Source organism: Erithacus rubecula (assembly GCF_903797595.1).
Source record: "Erithacus rubecula genome assembly, chromosome: 3".
NCBI lineage: Eukaryota > Metazoa > Chordata > Aves > Passeriformes > Muscicapidae > Erithacus > Erithacus rubecula.
Genome location: NC_136689.1, coordinates 6,261,995 through 6,282,755, shown reverse-complemented (window position 1 = coordinate 6,282,755; position 20,761 = coordinate 6,261,995).

Sequence of the window (20,761 nt, the reverse complement as noted above, 5' to 3'; positions counted from 1 at the left end):
GGAAAAAAAGGCTCATCACCCCCAGCAAACGCTGCAGATGCTGCTGCCCCTCAGAGCAAGACCTGCCTCGGTTCACATCTCAGTGAAGGTGGGGTTTGCCCCCGGAAAAAACACTGACGTGGAACCAATCACTTGTAAAAACACAAAATGTTGTTTCTTGGGTGCAGGTGGCTGCGCTACAGCCCACAGATCCTCCAGGTCAGCCCAGAATACCATGTACTGGTACACTTGAGCACTTCAAACAAAAAAAAAGATAGGCTGCAACAAACATCACCTGCAAAGTTGTTGATGTCTAATTTGCATACGGGATAATGATGTGTGACTCAGCCCTGGTCACACTGCGAGTGAGTGCATGGTGATGCCAGAAATAGCTCCTCCAGATGCCTTGGCCTGAGCATGAACTACAGAGCAAGCCTGTTTCCCAGGAGGAGGGGCAGTTTCCTATCCCCCACTCCCAGCTCCACATTACTTTACCAGCAGCTCGTGCTGACTAAAGGCTGGTGGAGGATAATTAATGAGATGCATCCTCTGGTCCTCATACCCAGCGTTGGTGTGATGGCTATAGACTGTGCATATGTCCTGGGGGGGTTGTTCTGCCGTTTGCCACAAACTGAGCACACTCGCTCAACATATTTGTTCACTCTGTTCCCCTTGGAGATTTTGGAAGATAGAGAACATGATGGAAGGGAGCCCAATTTGCTTGTTGGATGGGCTCCCTTATCGGTGGGTTGGAACAGCGAATGTTCAGACTCTTAATAAGTACCTCCAGAGCTGGGGATTGGAGCGTGATGGAAATTGTCTGCCCCCCTCCTTGTCTGGCCAGTGAAATCAAACAGCACATGGAAGGGGCTGCTTTAGCATCCAACAGATAAAAGAAAGAATATGCTTTGACTTTCCTGGCCAAAATTTCCCCTCTCCCATGCTGTTGCACAATATGCTGCACTGGGCTCAGAGAATATCTGCTCGGATGCTATATGGGCACATCATCATAAACTTTCTTATAAGTCTAAACTTTCATTTAATTTTATTTTTTTAAGAAGCTGATAGCTGTCACAGCTGAGGAGAGAGAACACCTCATCTGGAAAACCAGTATTGCAGTAGCTCATGTGCAGCTTACAGGCTCTCTGTAGACATTCAGTTTGCACACAGCTGCAGAGGTTTGAAACATTTTTGCCCTGCCGTTCTCTTTTCAAGCCGTTTATAGAATCCCTTGGGCATTGATTACTACCCGGGTAGCTCTCCCAGCTGTTTGAGTGCTCCCTAACCCACTTCAAGCAGAATCAGCTGAGTTCAAACAATTTAAATAGGAGCCCTACACTATAACTGTGTTGATTGTGCCTGAAGTGGGTTAGGGATTATTCAAACAAGCTGCTTTGTTAGCAGAAGTGAGGAGAGGGGTAAGGCATAGTAACATCTTAAGCTGTTTCAGAAGATGACATCTGTCAGTTGTTTAAATAACATAGAGACAATTTTATGGAGTGCCTGGAACAGAAATTGTGCCATGAAACTGTGATGACATACAGCTGATGGTCTTACAGCAATGAGAAATGTGAAAAGATTCATTCATCCTGGTGCTGTATTAGAAGCCCAGTATGTAATGATTATTTAACTGGCAATAACAATAACTAGTTTCTCAGGTAGAAAAGGAAGATGGACACACCATCTAAGATACAGGGAATGATAGATTCTTCCAAAGCCACCGTCATGTGGCATTTGGAGGATCCCCTGGCCTCACCCTCGGAACACAGCCCTTGTAATTTTCATTTCATGCTTCAAGCCCACAGGCATCATTATCTCCTTCTGCCCTCAACACTGTGTAGGTCACCGCAGTTGCTGAGTTTAGGCTGTGCTGGAAGGGAAATGGACACCCAAGGAGGTCTCAGTTTGGATGTCTTTCAGTGTCTGCCACGAGTTACATAATTTAAGCTTTGTTGTCTTACTGTTGGTTTGTCTACACCTCTTTTCACTACAGCATCCAAATGCCTTCCAGGAATGTGTTAAGTGATAATATCTATAAGATGTTATCTAATGAGTGGGTAAATATCTGCCACTCTTTCATTTCAGACTCAAAGGCAGAACTGTGTAGGCAGGACAGGGTTGGGGGTTTACTTTTTATTTTAGGGATTTTATCTTAACGTGTTGATGTTACTGTATGTTTACAACAAAGGAAGTAATCGAAGGGGTAGAAGGTGGTGTAGCTTTGATAATCCTTTACTCCCATGAGAATTTATTCAGAGCTAACAGAGCAGATCCCAAGAAACTCAGATAACTTTGAAAATGCACATCTGCACTTAGCTACCAGAAGGCAGTATGTGAGAAGGGGATGCTTGTGATGCTTTGTGTTAAAATGAGCTGCACATTGTGTTCTAGTTTGTGCATCTCCAAAGGTAATAGTGCCACACCCAGCTATATCCTGTTGCTGTTTCAGGGAAGGGGTAATGGAAACCCAGCTTTGGTTATATCTGTAATCTGCCAGGAGGAGACAGGGGTCCTTAAACAAAACAGATGCACAAGATTAGTGGCAGCTCAGAGTCCAGGGCCATCACCAAATGAATTAGCAGGTTAACCAATAGTGTTTGCATACCCTCAAATGAGACTACAAAAAATGTTTTCTTTGTTTACATAACCTCTCCCCTGCTTGAGATTGGCTTCAGTCAGCTTTGCCTCCTTGCTGAGCTGTTCTGTAAAAGCACTCTGCTGTCTCACTGGTACTGATAACACCTAAGATCCACTGAAGGACTTTCTGCTGGCACTGTGAGTCTTCACATTGCCCAAAGAGCCTCCCTGCAGGCCACATGTTCATGGTAGATTCTAGTTGAAAGGATTAGTTGTCAGAGTGTACATCTTATTTGGTGGACACTTTCATAGAGGTCCTGAGAACATTCTCCTGCGCTTCTGCCTCCTCACAGAGAGGTCACCAATATCTTGAATTGTGTAACTTGAGATTGAGGAAGCACTATCACATGTTCCCTGAAGTTTCTGTGCTGCCTAGCTATCATGCTTCATCCAAAGTAACATGTTTTGGGGTCTTTTTAAAATTACTTTCAAATCTAAAATTTCAATCTTTAGATACATGTCCAGTCAGCATTCTTTCTTTAAACATTTTGATTTTTGGTGTGGAGAACTGCTACTATATTCAGTGAATTGATTTTGAGGTAGATAAACTATCCCCTCTGATTTTGTTCAACATACCAGCCAAAATCAGTGCTGACATCTCAGTCACAAATACATGATTGAATTCCCACCTTGTTTTCTAACTATCAGAAGTGATGACAACAAGAAAGGCTCACTTCAGAAGCTCAGAAAGCAACAGCACAAAAAACAGGTCTTTAATCCCTTGATCATCATAAACTTGAGGCTGGTTTAAGAGCAGCTGTTACGCAGTTGTCATCACACAATCGCTTAGGAAAGGTCACCAAGTAATGATGTTCACACACCAGCAATCACAGAGTGTTACTCAATCACTAGAAAGTAAGTGGATGAAGAAGCTAAACCTTCCCCTTGGCTGCAAAGCCTCCCAAAAAGAGCAGTGTGAACTGTTCATACAAAAATATATCTGTAAAGCACACATTAACTTATTGCATACTTATACCTGTGCACAGCTATTTCTGGGACCACTCTTCAGCAGGATACTTCAGTCCACCTGCAATTTAAAGTCCATGAGTACTCCCACTGAAAACAACAGAACCATCCATGTTCCTGAAATGTCCTTTAAGTAAGTCTGCAAATCGAGGCCTTTAATTCCTGCCAAGCAGACCTTAATATACTGTGGCAAAAAACTACAAGCTGCTTATGCAAACAGTCTAAAAAAGTACTAGCTGTCTTTAAATTATATCAGGGTCTTCTGATACAAGACAAGTTAAAGAGGGTTTGTTTGACAGGGGACAGAGATGTATTTTGCAGAATAAGTGTCTTATTTCTGAGTGTCTTTCCTAGTTGTGTATCCCACTGTTGTGGGATCTTTTGTGTGCTTCATAGATTCATGGAGGAACATTGCCATTACTGGCACCTATCTGTATAAAAGAAATTTTTGTCTCCCAGCTAAAATTTTTTCAGTGCTTCTCAGGTTTATAAAACATCTCCTGTATCTGCTTTTTTTTGTGCTAGGGATGAACAGAATCGGAATCCAATACTCCTGTTGATATTGTACTACTAGCCATGATATAATCAACTACTTCCTACATTCCTCTTTCTGTAAGCCACTCTAGATTTACTATTGGTGTGTATTTTCTTAAATTTTGCTCAGTGACTTCCTACCTCCCTTTCCTGAATGGCCACTGTTAATTTAGATCTACTCAGAAGCGTTTTGGATTCTATCTAATCTATTTTCTATTTATACCACATTCATCACCATGGTAGCTGAATGCCTTAGAAAGTGCCTTTGAGGTAGAGGCTATGCAAAGCTTATTTTAAACCACTCTGATTCTTTGTCTTTAAAATTGAATTCTCACAACTTCATCTTACCCCAGCTGAGAAATTGCCCTTTTGCACTTTGCAAGGAACCGTCTGTAATTTGAAGCCAGTCCAGCACTTGGGACTCAGTGTTGGCTGAGAATATCAGATGCAGCAACTCTCACACCTATGTAAATAATATGCTTATATTTTGATAGCTCTCATATTCAAACAGAAATATGATATAGAACATTCATAATTAATTGAAGCAGCAGTTCCTCAAACATGAGCAAAACCAGGAGACTTGCAGTAAACTCATGATCACTTTCACCTATGTTAATGTGCCCATCTACCTCAAAATCTGGTTATTGACTGTACAGTCTAAGTCTGCATATCAATTATATACATTGAGGTGTGTATGACATAACTGTCACGTGGTTTTAAAACAGAACACCCAGTTTTGTTCCATATACTCAGTTCTGTGTACTTCATGATGCTGCACCATGAAATTTGCAAAAAATTGCATCTCTAATTTTAAAAAGAGTACACCAGAAGCCACATTTTTACATCAGGGGATTTTACACCTGCACTTCTTAAGAATTCTGGCAAACAACAGAAGGTCTAGCCAGTACTTGGGGAAAATCTGAACTACTCTGTCATCCTATTTTGCTAAACTGTCCCAGCAATACACTAATTAATTGTAAATTTAAGGAAGAAAAGATAAGTCTGCCCATATTGAACATGGGAATAGCATAGAGTCAGTTGTATTTGTCCAGTTTTTATAGTAATTGTAGCATTCACTTTCAAATTCCTCCTTTGGGTTTTCAGTTTGGTATTCTTAGGAAAACAGTTTATATTATATGATAGTTTCATCCCTCCTTCCAACACACTCACTGGGCAATTTCAACCAAACTTGAGTCAAGGATAGAGGCCTAAAAGATTTTCAGGAGTTGTGTAAAGAAAATTGCTGAGAATCTTACAGGGAAAGGCCAATAACACCCTCACAGAAAGATTGCAGCATCAACACAGCTCTATTGTTAGACAACAACAAATTAACAAATTAACATGGTGGAGGCAACTTCCCAGGTGCCACTATCTAAAAGACTATTTGCTTAGTTTGCCTGAAATAGCTACAGAAACCCAGCAGAAAGGCACAGAACACAGCAACACAGTGATGAATTTGTCACTGTTGGAGCATGTATGGCCACCCAAATAAAAACCACCAAGACAGAGATTAAAGGTCATGCAGGGATCATCCAGGATACAAACAATAACCCAGCTCCACACATGTGGAACCAGCCCTGCTCTGAGAAGTGTGTCACCCATATGTGTGTGCTGAACCTCCTGTCCAATGGTTAAATAAATTAAATAAAATTGTCTGCAAACTGATCTGAGATTCTGTTACTCCAAATTGACAGCTGCACATCTTGTCTCTTGTGCACTAAGTGGAGTACTTTCTCCTGTTACTGGCTGAGCCATTAAAATACCACTCAGATAACTTTTATGCAATGTAGTTTTTATCAATATCAAGCCTGCTCGAGTTTCGTGGTTTGCTAAGTTTCCCATGACGTGCTGTTCATAAAGCATAGATGTGTTTGTCACAACGATGCCATATGAAACCTCCTCTGAGGCCCAGAAGACCTGGTGGTAATAGAGAAATGATTTCTTCATACAGACCATGAAGCAAACAAGAGATCACAATAATCTGACGAGACGATCTCGACATCCTCCAGCCCAGCCTGCTTCTGCAGACATGTCAGTAGACTCGTTTGGACAAGCACTTTGTTGTTTGTTTTCTTTTAAAATACATCAAATGAGTAGACACATCAACAAAGCAACAACATATTTTTCCAGTTACTAAATGCATTTGTTAATCAGCCAAACCAGAGATACAGTGAAGCCTCTTTGTGATGAAGTCTTTGGTTCTCAAAGTCACCACAGCACTGTCACACACAACACAAACATCATTTTGATCTAGTCAGGCTTTAAGAAAACATTTATTGTAGCTGAATACAGCTGTTCAAAAATCACAGACATCCAATCTGCCCGTGACAGGATCAGCCCCAGAGGCACAAAACGGGCTCTGACCAAGCTTTGCTGCAGGAGTAGGGCACTAGCTGGTTAAAAGCAATGTGCCATTCCCCATCTCCTAAATTCCTGCTATTCAGACCAACTATCTCTCTGAGCCTGTGTGAAACTTTCCTAAGAAGCAGAACTATTTTTAAAAAAGCTTTTGAGGAAAAACTTGTGAATTTTTCAGGTTGAAACAAGTCACACACCAGAAGGGCTCTGAGGCTGGTACTGGCACACAGTAATTGGAGGTGGAAACCCAGCCTTCCAGAGAGGGCAGGGGCTAATTCTCTTCAGTTACATGAAAATCCTGGGATATTCATTCTGCCAACACTGAAATGGGCTGCCTCATTCTCCAAGGCCTTCCCACAAAAATATTCTCAAAAACTGGAGCTAGGTCTTACTGCTAACTCAAGCAAATACATCTTTATTGGGCATTTTGCATATTAAAATTCCCCAGAATTTCTAGTTGGACTTAACTCACTGCAAGTATTCATCCATTTAGCAGTAAAAATGCTGAGTGTGAGGTGCTGTTTTGACTCTAAGTTCACAGGTCCAAAATCCAAGAGCTGTCACTCATTTCAAAGTGCTCAGACCTGTGGTAATTGTCCATTGATTTACACCTTTTTTCCTTCTCTACCTCAAGCACCATAAAGGTTTATGTGAGCCTCAGCATTTTAAAGCTATGTAAGCTCAGTGACTTTCAAAACTTATTATTTGCCTACATAATATATCAAGGGAAATCCATCTTCCCAAAGCAGTATTTTCATCTTCTCCTATATGGACAAAGATAATTTTCTCAAATACATTTTCCTGCTGCTTCCCTCTCAGCTCCTATGTCTCCACTCATACCTCCCTGCATTCAGCTCCACTTGTTTTGGGGCACTGAAATATTTATCAACTAGCAAGCAAACTAGGCTGTTTCCAAAAAGTACAGAATTTTTCTAATGAATAACAAAATATTTTGATACTAGTGCCATACAGAGGCAACCCCCGTGTTCCGAGTCTCGTGTATCATGGCATCAGCGTTTGCGAAAACAGTGACTTTCAAGTCTGTGGACACCTGGTTTCACACACCACCTTCACGTACACCATAGTGCAACAGGTCTGTTCTGCAACTGGAAATAAAAATACAATTGCAGCACCTGTAAACATATGCAAACCATTCCTAATCTTTGTATCTCAGCTGAGGGCAGCAGTGATGGCGCAGCCTGGAGTGGGCTGGGGGTGATTAACCGAGTGGGTGGTGCTTCCATTGATCTCTTCACCCTGCTTGTTGCCCAAGCAAAGTAGATCAAAGTTAAATTAAATGTGCTTCCCCACACTACAAGCAGACCCCCAGCTGAGGCAGACATGCATGGCCACTACACCGTAAATCCTTGCATATCAGATTTCCTCTTGCCTATACTCCCACTCTGAGAAAGGCTTGTAGCAACTCTTCAGAGCAGCTAAGGAAGAAGTACTTCTCTGGGACTTGTGTGGGTGCCATGCCTTTCCTCAGCTGGTTTAGTTTTGTTGTTTGTGGGGAATTTTTTGCATAAAAACCTGTCATTACAGCATCTCAGGCTATCACACCATGAGGTTCAAAGTTTGAAAGACTATCAGCAGATGCAAGCCGTGAGGTGAAGATTCAGTACTAATAATTTCAAAGACTGACAAGAGGAAAGTGGGAATCACACACTGACAAAATAAGCAGATGCAATCAAGCAGCTGCACCCTTTACAATAGAGCAAGTTTTTATCTATTATTTGCAGATGCACTATTACTTTTCCACTTAGCCAGGCACTCTGGCTCCCTCAGGAAAGGTATGGAATTGGCCTGAAAAAAAATAGGAAAGAAAAATGTTCATACTGTTTGAAAAATGTATCTGCTTCACAGTTTTGTAGATGAAATATGAGATTCTAATGTAATTCAGGAGCTGAGAGTTCCATAGAATGAGGCAATAAAGATTATCCAGCAGTCACAGTCTGCCGGGCACACTGCAGGGACACAGTCACTGCATCATCACTTTGTGAAACCTTACTTATTTTCTAATGACAGTGTCATGGGTCATCTCTATGCACCACACCTCAGACACCAGCATTTCTGCTGGGATTTGAAAAAAGTGAAAGACAAGGGGCTTGTTCTATACTGACTTCTCTAATACAATTAATAATTAAAAGAAAAAAAAAAAAGAAAGAAGAAAGATTGAATTGCTGATTGAATAAAGGTCAAATCCTCCCCATTTACATTACCAGTAAATCAGCCAGTTTGAGGAACTCAAAACAGTGATTCTAGTCACTTATTGCAGTACCAAATAACTCCCAGAGGAACTTATTGTATACATATACGTGTGTGTGTCTCTGTGTGTATATGTATGTATATATATACATACATCAATACCAACTTTTGTCATCACTTTGGAATTAACCTTACCTGAGGTCTGAAAAAGAAGAGACATAGTGAGCCCTTGAAGGCTGCCTCATAATTTTGCTTTCTGCAAAGCTCCTTGGAAAAAAGTAAAATAAAACATGATCTTAGTATATCCAAGTGAGCCTAACACAGGGGTTCACTGCTGAACACGGGTACAGATGACAGCTCAGTCCCTGCAGCACAATTCCAGGGTGTTAAGGACCCAGACTCTTCTTTGCCACAGTTCCCACTTCTCTAGTAAGATCTTCCAGCCATCAGAATATAAACTGCTCTGCCCCCCTCCTGTGCATCTCCTATGACAGTGGCTCACTGAGCTGCTAAGAGGGAAGCATTCAATGGGCCAGTGAGAAGCTAAGCATCAATCTCACTCCTTAATTCTGAGCACCTCTGCAAGGCAGGGATCTGGTTCCCACTCTGGGGCTGCTTTTTCCATTTAAGAGTCCACCTGTCATCATCTACCTTCCTAGAGCTCAGTACTCTTGATCTGCAAGGGACAGAGACACCCCCAGGCAGTCCCAAATCAGGCACCTGGTCTCAAACCCATCTTCATCTCATCATCTGTCCCAGGAGCTTCTTCCTCAGCCCACAGGCTTCATCATCCCATGGATTCATTACAAACAAAAGGAGAGTTATTGCCTCCAGCACACTGACATGGCCTCTGAGCTATCTGTCTTCACTTAGAATCACTGCCTGATGGCCAGAAATTAGTTTTGAAGCATTATTTCACTTTAACCTAATGCCTGAAGCTACTGGGTATATCAAGTCCTTGGTTGTGTTTTCAAAAGCACTTGTGCAACCTCAGATCCCCAGAGTCACTTTCAAACTGACTCATTGAAAACACTCTGCAGCCTCCAGTTATCTCCAGAGGACAAGAGGTGAGTAAGACTGAAAAACAAAGGAGGTAAAAGATATATATAAATGTACCTGTGTACACAGTGATAATGCTTAACATCACAGGAAAAATTCATAGAAAGATATTTTACAAATTACATAAACCATTACATTTCGGAGTACAGATGAAAAACTCCTTGATATAAACCAAGGATATATTTCTCTTTCAGTAGAGGATCCTCTAATGGTCCAGTGGTTTCTCTTATCAGTGCTTTGAACTAAATGGTTGTTCCTCTGTTTGGAAGTAGTGAGGTTCAAACCATGACAAGCCTCACTAGTTAAAAACTTTTATTTTAAACGGAACTCTATATCAAAGTAGAAGATAGATCTTGACTGTCACTTGGCAGTTTCTTCCAAATTCCCCTTTGATGCCCAGTTGGGCACCCAGCACTTGTGAGCAGGTTTTTTTTCCCCATCCTCATCAAGCAAACTGCCACAGGGCTGTCTTGTCTCCTTGCAGGTGGCAGGAAGAAGTAATCACAAAAAGGAAATCCTATCATAGCCTGATGAGCATTATTTTGAGCAGCTTTGTCTGCTAAAGGAGTCCCTGCTCCTATGTTGTTCCTCCTTGTACCTCCTAGGTTGCTGCAAATAAATTAGAGCAGGGAGCTGAGCTAGATAACCCTCCACCTCTTCTTTTTCAGCCAGAGTTTTTTTAAGTCAGATTAGCTCTCCCTTTGCACTTCACCACATGCCCAAATGCTTGTGCCAGAGTAACAGAAGGAGGAGTAAGAGAGTGGGAAGAAGTGGCTGGAAGTAGGAGGAGGTGAGGGAGCAGAAGGGACTTCTTCAGCTCTGAGGCCTGCAGCCTGAAAAAATAACTCCCTCACTGGGATGAAGTACTCCTGGGGTACCCTTGTGAGGTGAGGATGGATGTGCTCACTCCCTTCAATGCTTCACTTGATGAATCTTCATGTACTAGCAAATACCTAATTTGCTGTAGTGGAGATCTGCCACTGAATGCATCATTTTCCAGAGGGGACATTACCTGGAAGAGACAGAGGGTTTCAAGCAACCACTGCCAGCACCTCTCTCAGCCTGTTGGTCTTGGGCTTTTGTACATCTCCAGCCTTGTCTTAGGGCACTAAACAGAATTCTCACCTAAAGCAATACTGTAAGCAGGTGTTCTCTTGCCTCGGATTTCACACAGCCCACAGTGCAGTCACAGAACCTGCAAGTGGCTGGGTTATATTTAGAATCCCACATTGTCATTACTTTCATCCTTCAAAACGGAGGTGGGGAGAAATAAAGAAAAGAGGCAGATGAGGAGTGCACAGCTGGAGAACGTCAGCAGGCATCAAAGCACTGGCTGGGCCTGGTTCACCTCCTGTGTCACTGAAAGGGGGTGGGAGAGCCTGAGAAAAAGAAAATGGGCATTTATTTCTCCTGCTGTGGTCAACACCTGGCTGTCCCTGCAAAGACTGTGCTCTGGTAATCCTCCAAGCATCATTTTCTGTGCCAAGTCACTGCTGCCACTGAGGAATGAGTGGGCAGTGGGAAAGGACACAAGTCAAAGAGCTGCCAGTGAGGAGGGGAGCACGTGGCTGCTACCTGGACTGAAATATCCCACAGAAAAAGCACACTCTAAGGGCAAAAGGGACTGAAAATAAAGGTGATAAAATGAGAAGAGAAAGCAGTGGCACAGTTCATTTAGCCATATATAGGTCAATGCGTGGTCATATATAAGCAGAGATGCTTGTAATTAATGATTTAATTTTTTTTTTTTTTTGCTAGTTCCCTTGGATGTGAAGTGGGATTTTTTTTTTCAAGACAGAATCCCAAAGAAAGAGAACAATATTGAAGATAAAGTTTGAATTCTACCTCCAAAAGACGCTTCCACAATTGCTTAAACTTATCAGCACTGTTTCCTGATCATTCTCCAAGCCCCTCATTTATGTCTGTGTTAAAACATGAGCAGAGTTGCTTCCAAGGGAAGCAAATTGACCTGTGTTCCCTTTCACTGCTCCTAAGGCAGCTTTATTTAAATTCTCAGAGGCACCTCATCTCTTGATAGCATGGAGAGCACTTGCTCCTGCAGCTGAAATAATGGGTATGTCAAACAAATTATGCCTTTATTTTTTTATTTCCATGCTACTCTTTACATTAATTTGTGGAGTTGGGGATTACTGTAGTGAAGGCTTTGGCTTGTTGGGGCTTTGCCAATGGCAAGAAGGAAAAAGGAATAGAGAGAAAGATTCTGGCTATTTTATTTTATTTTTGAAGGAACTATTAGGTTCACTTTAGAAGAGCAGGCAAACACAATAGTCTGCTGAAGCCTACAGATTATGGGGTCAGAAGAGCTTTTCTGGGCTCCCACAACTCTGTTGCTCTCTAAATAATCCTTGTTATCCTTAATTTCAGAAAAAAACTCCAGCAATATTAGGGCATGTTCAATTAGAAGCTGTGATGGTAATCTCAGATCCCTAACCACATCAGCCCCCATTTCCCCTCTGTTGCAAACCAGCCCCATTCTTTCCTAGTCCCTTGCTCTCAGTACCAGTCAGACCAGTGATTCCACTTAAAAGTGATGCACATATTTTGCAGATGTTTCCATGTCCCATTGTCCTTCTATAGCTGCATCCTGAGAAGCAGATTTTCCAGTTAACATAGACACAGATAAGTCTCTTAGAAAACCAGGAGCTTTGTTAATGGCTATGAGGTGTCAGAAAGCCTGCTCTTATTGCATAGGATCCTTGTAGTGATTTTTAATATTTCAGTTAACTTCTGGAATACCAATTGGATAGGGAGAGGTTTTCAGAAATCCATGGTCATGGGCTGTGCAGTTCCCACAAGTCTGCTACTGCTTCCCAACTTTCTAAATTGTCCTAGATCATCTCCTTTGGTATTGACCATCTAATAACCCAAGCAAGTTTAATCAATCCAAGCAAGTGCTTGCATGCAGGTCTTTGGGGAAAGCGCTGTAACACACTTGTTGCTGCTGTTGCTATAAGTGAAATCACTCTTGTTGAAATTCTGCTGCTGTCAGAGGATTTATCCAGAAATTGTTTTCGCCTGAGGATCTATCTCAATCCCCTCACAAATGAAAGAGTAAAAGCTGTCCCGTGTTGGGTCAGGCACAAAAACCATTTTGGATCACCTCCAGGTGATCTAGCAACAGGGTATTTTCTTCTGGACATTTCATTGCATGCTTCAGAATTTCAGGCTTTGTTTTTGAGACTAAATCTCACAAAGTTAGATAAAGTAATCTCTCAGATTTAGCATTGCTTTGAGATCTCCCCGCAGCTGTAGTAATTTTTTACCACCCCTAAATACAGAGGCGTGGCCTGACCTGTCTCAGTTCTGGTTTCATGATGCCACCTCTGCACCAGGGAACTGAGCACCAAAACTGGGGTACCCTCCTTCCTCTCAGCAGGGTTGCAAGGCTGACCTGATTCAGTGCATGACCACCAGCACAGCCCAAAGGAGACAGCAGGAACATGCAGCCAAGAGAGGGTTCACATCTTCCAGGAGCAGCTTGAATTGCTTTAAAGCCATCAGGCAATTGCCACTTTAGCCTGCACATTGAAAATTTTACATTACTCAGGTGTGATTTAGTGAAGTGCTTAATGTTTCAGCAGAACACAGTTCACTGCTGCACTGATTATCACAGATTATGGCAGTGAAAGAGGTGAGCATGTTTCCATGGTCTACATAAGCTGAGAAAGTAAGTCAGAAAACCCCATCTGCAGAGAAAGGATGTTGTCACATACTTTTCCCCCCAGAGACTACCATTACCAAATTACAGTTCTAACTTTTTTTCCAAATGTTGCTGTAAGAGGAACATTTTCTGTAACCTATCCCTCAGCAAGTTTGTTATGAACATGCATCATCAGAAGATTCAGGTCATCACTTTTTATGTGAGTACACAGAACATACATTTGATGGAATATATATATTATGTATAATATTTGATTTATTGATTGATATATTAATTTAGAATTATTTATTGAGAATTAATTTTCTGCAGATATACTTGAATGTTGCCTTACAAATTTCTGTTTCAGTGAACATTCCTATCAGCAGTTTGTTGAGAGGGCATGTGCAGAAAATTGAGCATTGAAATAGGCATGAACACAAGCAAAGTGAATACATTTGAAAATTAGGGAAATGCTACTTATCCCAAAGTGAATTTTTGCAGCAGTGTTAGGACTCAATGAATATAGGAAATCAAACCACAGGATAATGTTCCCAGGCCACAACAAGCCATCTAACCTCACACAATATTAGGTGGCTATTTTATTTAACAACCAGTAGGAGCAGGTTTCCCATCCTAGGGGAGTTTCAGTATTTCAAAACCCAAAGAGCAAAGTCTTGTACTCTAATTCACCAGTGAGTTGAACTAACAAGAGCATTTTTAAATCCTTCATTTTTAACTATGGCCTCCTTTCATTCAAATATGTATTTAGTGTATTTAACATTAAGATCAGAAAAAAAAAATTTAATGGGGAAGTTTTCACACTTGAATTGTTAATCTTTGATGTCTCAGCAACTTCCAAAAGACTTCTACCTGGAGATTTTGAAGATGAGATATCCATTCAACCTGTTTTTATTCAGCCAGCAGAGTCCACGAGAAAAATTTTGTTTTCTGTCAGACTTTATTCTCTCATAGGAGAACAACAGATTGTTAAACTGTTAACTGACTAAATTCTATGTTGCTCCCATGACCATATTCCATCCTCATGACAGAGCTACAAGCATGCCAGGGTGCAGGATGTTCTCTGCAACTCTCCACGTGTGCAGCTTCACAGCAGGTACTGCCAGTTGCCTTACACAAGAGACTCTCTGAGGCTGGTGTAACATCCATCATGGATAATGCAGCTCTCCACAGTACCAGGAGACTGAAAAGGCTCTGAAAAAGCCATTGTAAAGCCATTTTTGATCCATAGCCATGGTCACAGATGTCCAGTTTGCACAGATTGGAACTTTCAAGAAACTTCCAAGCAAGGAAAATCTGACAGGGCCAGGCAGGTCACAGGCAAACTCACCTGAGATTCCTCTAGCTGCTGTGTGGAAACAAGGACTGCAGAATCACAGAAACAGGAATAAGCTGCTGAAAACACTTAAACCAACCTCCCACTCAAAGTGAGACTGTCACTAACTATAAACCAAACGAGCCATGGATTTATTTGGCTGAATCTTGAAAACCTTCAAGGACCAAGATTTCACAACTCTTCTGAAAAATGTATTCAGTGCTGTACTGTCCTCCTGCTGAAGAAATTTTGCTAATGTCCAGTATAAATCTCCCAAGATGAAAAACTGTGACCCTTGCCTTCAAATTTGCCCCAAGTTTCCATATTTCACAGTAAGTTGCCAGTCTGTGTTTTTGCATGATGTTATTCTGCTCCAGGTACCAGGTTTCACAGACCTTACTGAATGTCTTAGGGTCGAATCCAGAGGTGTTTTCAGTCCCTCTGGACTGAAGCTCTGTTGTTTAGAGTGCTAATCATTTCCCTTAGTTTAGCATCACACACAGGTTTTTAGAATTTGGATTCTCACTGATCACAATGAAAATATTGGACACCACCAATCTTGGGGTACAAAACCACTGAGTTTTGGGCTGTTGATAACAAACCTCGTGGTCCAGTCAGTTTTCAACTGATCTAACAGTCTGTTCATCCAAGCTGTACTTCCTCATCTTCCAGATAAGGATGCTATAAAAGCCTTACAGAAGAGATAATGTATTACATCCATTTTCTCATCTTTTTTAGCCAGACATTTCACCATAAAATGCCACCAGGTGGTCAAAAAAAAATTAGCCATTGGTAAATAAATCCATCCTCACTCTTTCTTGTCATTACCATCTTGTCATTTTTGTGTTTCTACATGGGTTCCCAAAGAATGTACTCCACGAAGAGCAGACTGAAGGCCAGCATCACACAATACCCAAATTTATTCACAAATATGGAGGTACTGGGATATGACTCTGCTGGAGGCACAGCAGTGCAGGTGTAATGAGGTTAGCTCAGACCCTACAAACAGTTTACCCACAGTAGGACAGACTTGGTCACTTTACTGAGCAAGCTTTTGTGGGGGCTTGGAGCCAGGGTGAAATCAGAAAACCTGTCTGCAGTGCCAAAGATGGGCAGTCACTGCAGGGAATGTACCCCAGGTCTTTCTGACAGATGGAGCTCACAGGCTGTTCAGGCTCAGCTTTAGGTGTCTCTGGGATGAGAGCACTGTCAAATCCCAGTTTTAAGGCAACAGTCAAAAACAAGGCATTCCCTGAATAGGGTCTGGAGTGAGGTAAAAGTCTGGTGTAGCTTGAACAACAGTTTATAGCCTTCTATAAAACATACCTTTTTCTATTACTGCTGGCAGCAGATCTGACAGTGTTATCTCTCTACTTATATTTTATGCTTCCTAATTCCAACATATGATGGCACTTCAATTCCTAATATCCATTGACATTCTTTTGATGTATCTTTTGGGCTAGTGCCTAAGCACATTTGCAAATAGTTTAGTGCTCAATTTAAGGCTGAATATATTCCCAGAATTCCTTGGGCAATCAATTATTTATTACTTACAAGTGTTAAGATCAAAAAGAAAAGAAATAGATGTATACTCCACGCTGACAGGAGGTCCATGGGGATTATAGAAAACAGAAACTTTAATGCTAAATTTGTGTAAAAAGGATAAAATGGGGATTCCCTAGTCAGTTAAAAAAATAGAAAAGAAAAAAAGGAAAGAAAAATTAAAAGAAAAATGAAAAGAAAGAAGAAAAGAAATGGCCTGGATTATACAGTTATTTTTCTTGCACACTTGAAATGTACCATTAGTTCTCTGTACCACATGGGTGAATTGTGGTTTGTTTTCACCAAGAAACACCAGTTAGCTTGAACTCAGTGCCAACTACCCTACTAGAGGATGCCCTTTCAGCAGTGTGCCTAGGGGAGCATAAACAGCTAATTAATTAAGATACTGATTCACTCCTATTGACAGGCCTAGGATTTATGTGAATTCTTCAGCAAGGTCATAGTGCCTGCATGGATTCTTTGTAAAACCTGAGCCTTATAAGGGCACCAACACTCAAGCAAAGGGTAAGCCACAGGAGTAGGATTTAGAAAGATCATTCATACTTCATTGAACAGCACTGTAGAAGGCAGAGGACAAGCACGTCTGACTGAGGCAAAATTTGCTTTATTCCCATCAGTGGGGTATGAGCAGAGAGGGAGGTTCACAAGGTCAAGCACAAGACCTCTCTCTCCATGGGCTGCAGGTCAGAGCTCAAGTACTGAAAGAGAAACTTCATCTGTAGTCACTGCTGGCTATAAAAGTGGCTTTACAAATCATGTGTTCTTCTCTGTAAGCTTTACTTATTGCTAACCTGAAACTGTGCCCATAGACAGGCAAGAAAATACCCCTGGCTGGGTCACCAATACAAACCCAGTCCAAGCAAGGGGTATCTGTCAATTTTGCAGTGAGCCAGTGCAGAATCATTCAGGCAGGACAGAAGTAGCTGCAGTAAAGGGACAATGTGGTACAAACAAACATGAAGTAATTCCAGCTCAGGAATACAAGCTGATGAAAGGCAAATTAGAAACCTAGACATAAATACAAGTGAATGGCTCCACAGAGTGAGTTTATTTCTGAGATTTGTCTGCAAGCTGAAAGGGAAAGCAGAATATCCAGCAACTGGCCATGAAACTATTCCAGACCAGGTTGGATTGTGCTCTGAGCAACCTGGTCTAGTGGAAGGTTCCCTTCCCATAGCAAGGGGACAGGAACTGGATGAGCTTTAAGGTCCCTTCCAACCCAAGCCATGTTATGATTCTATGATCAGAGATGCAAGAATTAATAAAGACCTGGACTCGCTTTTTCATGGCTAGCAGTCCAGCTACCAGTGGATTAAATTATTTTCTCTTTGTGAGGTTGTTTTTATTTTTTCAACAAAATTCAGGAAATCTATTCAGCAAGTCCATCAGCTTTTCTGAGGTCAGTGGAATTGTAACACATTTGCAATTTAGGTTACTTATTTCTCAAATAAACAGATAAATTAGACTACCATAAAGCCCAAATGCATCTAAAGAAAGTGGCAGCTCTCCAGGTAAAAAGAGTCGGCCATCTGCTCTAAAAAATAAAAGCAAAAATCTAATAGAACCCAGTGACAGATCACTTCACTCATTGAGAGAAACTTGGAACAGTGAGGCTGAAATCAGCTCCGTGAAACTGGGGGAGTCACACAACAGAGGTTGCAACTCATCTGATGGCATTCACTACATGGAGACTCAACACATACTTTAAGTCTTAATTCTTACTACCACTACTACTTCTCTTATTATTACTAATCCTTTTTAGGTCTGTTTACAACTTTGATATGGTCTTTAGTTAATAAACCTTTTGGTGTTTGAGCATTACTACACAAAGGAGGAGGTAAGAATCAGCTCAAAACCTTTCTGCTTCATTTTTGGGAGTGATTCTTTTGTGTAATGACTTTCAGAAGGCTCAATTTGTCACCTTTGGAATGAAGGTATTTAAGAGTCTGGACATTAATTAGGAAGACAACAATTTACTTTAGTTCAACTACATGAACAAACAGTTTTCAAGCTAGAAGATCTGTTTGGAGCTGGTTTGTGCTGGAATGTCACCCACACAAATCTTCTGAGGGAACATTTAAGTGACAATGCACTGAAAATTATGAGGCTTGTGTTGGAGCAAAATCTCTGTGACTGGGAAAAAAAACGTTCAAAGGAGGAAGCATTTACCTTTCAGTTTCTAAATTAGCTATTATTTAATTAAATATAAAGGTTTGATGTGGTTTTTTTGCAAGTGTCCTCACACAGTCTTTCTTTTCATCATATTGGTTTTCTTCATGCTTTTCTCCTTTTGTTTAAGCTTTTACCTCAGGCCTTGTTCCAGAACAGGGTGGTAGTTCTTTAGACTGCCAACTAAAGTCTAAAAATCTAATTCTTGGGACTATTGTAGACCTACTGGCAATTTAAATTTAGGACTTTGCATCTTAAAAATAAATAAAATGTTGATATTTACAGTAGATTCTCAACAGCCCTGGGGCACCTGAACTAGTCCTTCCTTCTCCAGAACCCATCCCAGTTTCCTTCTGTTGGATGAAATTAACAGTAGTGAATGTACAAATAAGCAAATATTTTTTAAAAAATACAATAAAATATAATTTTACTCAGGGCTGCAAATCCACTTAAAATACCCTCCTCTCTTGCACTGTCATTTTTCCTTGCAACAATGCAGGTCTTAAATACATGCAGTGGAAAATACAGGATCCCAGAGTGGGAGATGTTTTAAATCAAGATTAGGAAAGAGGAATTTTCTCCAGAATACACATTTTATAAAGACAGAGATGCTCACCCCTAGAGTCTGATCTTTCTGCTATTAGGAAAATCTTGGTTCCTGCTGCTGAATTGCTACACGAGCAGTGCTGTGGCTCCAGGGGCCCCCTCAGGCTCCCCTCTTGCCAAACAAAGGAACATTAATTTTCTGCCTGTAGAAGCAGGTGTGCTGGGGCATGGAGACCCTGGACACTACCAGGAGCTTTAAGGAGGATTCTGCTGTCCCAGAAGGAAGAGTAAAGGGTGGGTGGGATCCTGTACTCCTGGATCGCCCACTATCACTCAGAAACGTGACAGAAAAATATGGAAGAATGAGTCATAAATAAATAAATAAATAATCCCACCAGAAGCCCAAAAAAATAGAGGGTGCATTTAAAATCCTTAGTCTGCTGAAACCAATGGTAAAGAACTTCTCTCCTTACCTATGTTACTGCTTTTGTCCAAAGAAGTAAGGTCAATGGAGAGGTTTACCATGCATGATGAACTATGAGAACTAGATAGACAGATTTGATAAAATATTACAAAATGTGGTAGGATGCTGCTGTGCAATCTGCCTATGAAGATGACCAGTGTATTTGATTTAACATTTCTAATTATTATGTGTTCCCTATTTCAAGCTATTAAATACCCCTTAATATCAGCTTGGGTTTTTTTTCTGCTCAGATGAGTTCTATGATTTTACCCTCTCTCTCAAATATTTGTTGCTCAATTTCCATTGAACTGTGATACTTCATTTTGCATTAGATGGTAATGCCCAAGCTGTGTTCAGCCATGCAGTAGAAGAGCTCCCACAGAACTCTACTGGGACACTCACAATGGTAAGTGATGGGGTAGGAATGGGCTTCAGTCGACTGGTATTTATCTGTGCTGTATATTTTATGGCTCCAAATTGAAGTAGCAATAACTTTTTAAAAATTAGTGCAACATCTTTAATTAGAGGACAAGAGTAATAGAGAACCTATAATTATATATTAAAAAAAAAAAAATCATGTGGTTGATGCAGTGAGTAGTGTCTTTGTCATCACAGCAAGTCCACTCTGCTCTTGTGTCAGGTCGCTCCTCAGTCAGCTTCAAGGGCAATCACTGCTAATTAACAAAGCCTTTAAACTCTTCCAGGGAACGTGGCCCAGACTGCTGAGGTACTGTAAGAATACTCAGACAAACAGCTCTTAAAGTTGTCTGTCCCTTATGTTGACTTCTTCCAAAATGCAAAGCAGAAGCTTCCTTCATTACAATGAAACCAAAAATATTATAGTTGCATTTTTGTGCCCTCCCCATGGCCATCCAAGTCTTTCTCACCAGAGAACCATGCTCCTGATAATTGGCACGTGTATCCATACACAGAAAAGGACAAAGACTACCCAGGCTGTGCAGAGTGACCATTAGGAACTGGACACCAAAACTAGAGGTTTGAGTTGGTTAAATCTATCTGCTGGCATCCATCTAGAGTTAGTAAAGTGGCAGCACAGTGTATTTTGTATTGGAGCTGTGTATTTTGGGCTGAAAGAGGGTTGAAAGAGAAAACAAAGCTAATGCCTTGCATCTGAGGTTAGATTTTCTGTTGTGGTGCATGCTAGCAGAAACTCTCTTTTATAGACAAACATGATTTCATTGAAGAAACAGAGAACTGCACCACCAGTTTTCCTCCCAACTTAAGGACGTGCAGTATCACGGATAACCTCGCTAGACCCCAAGGG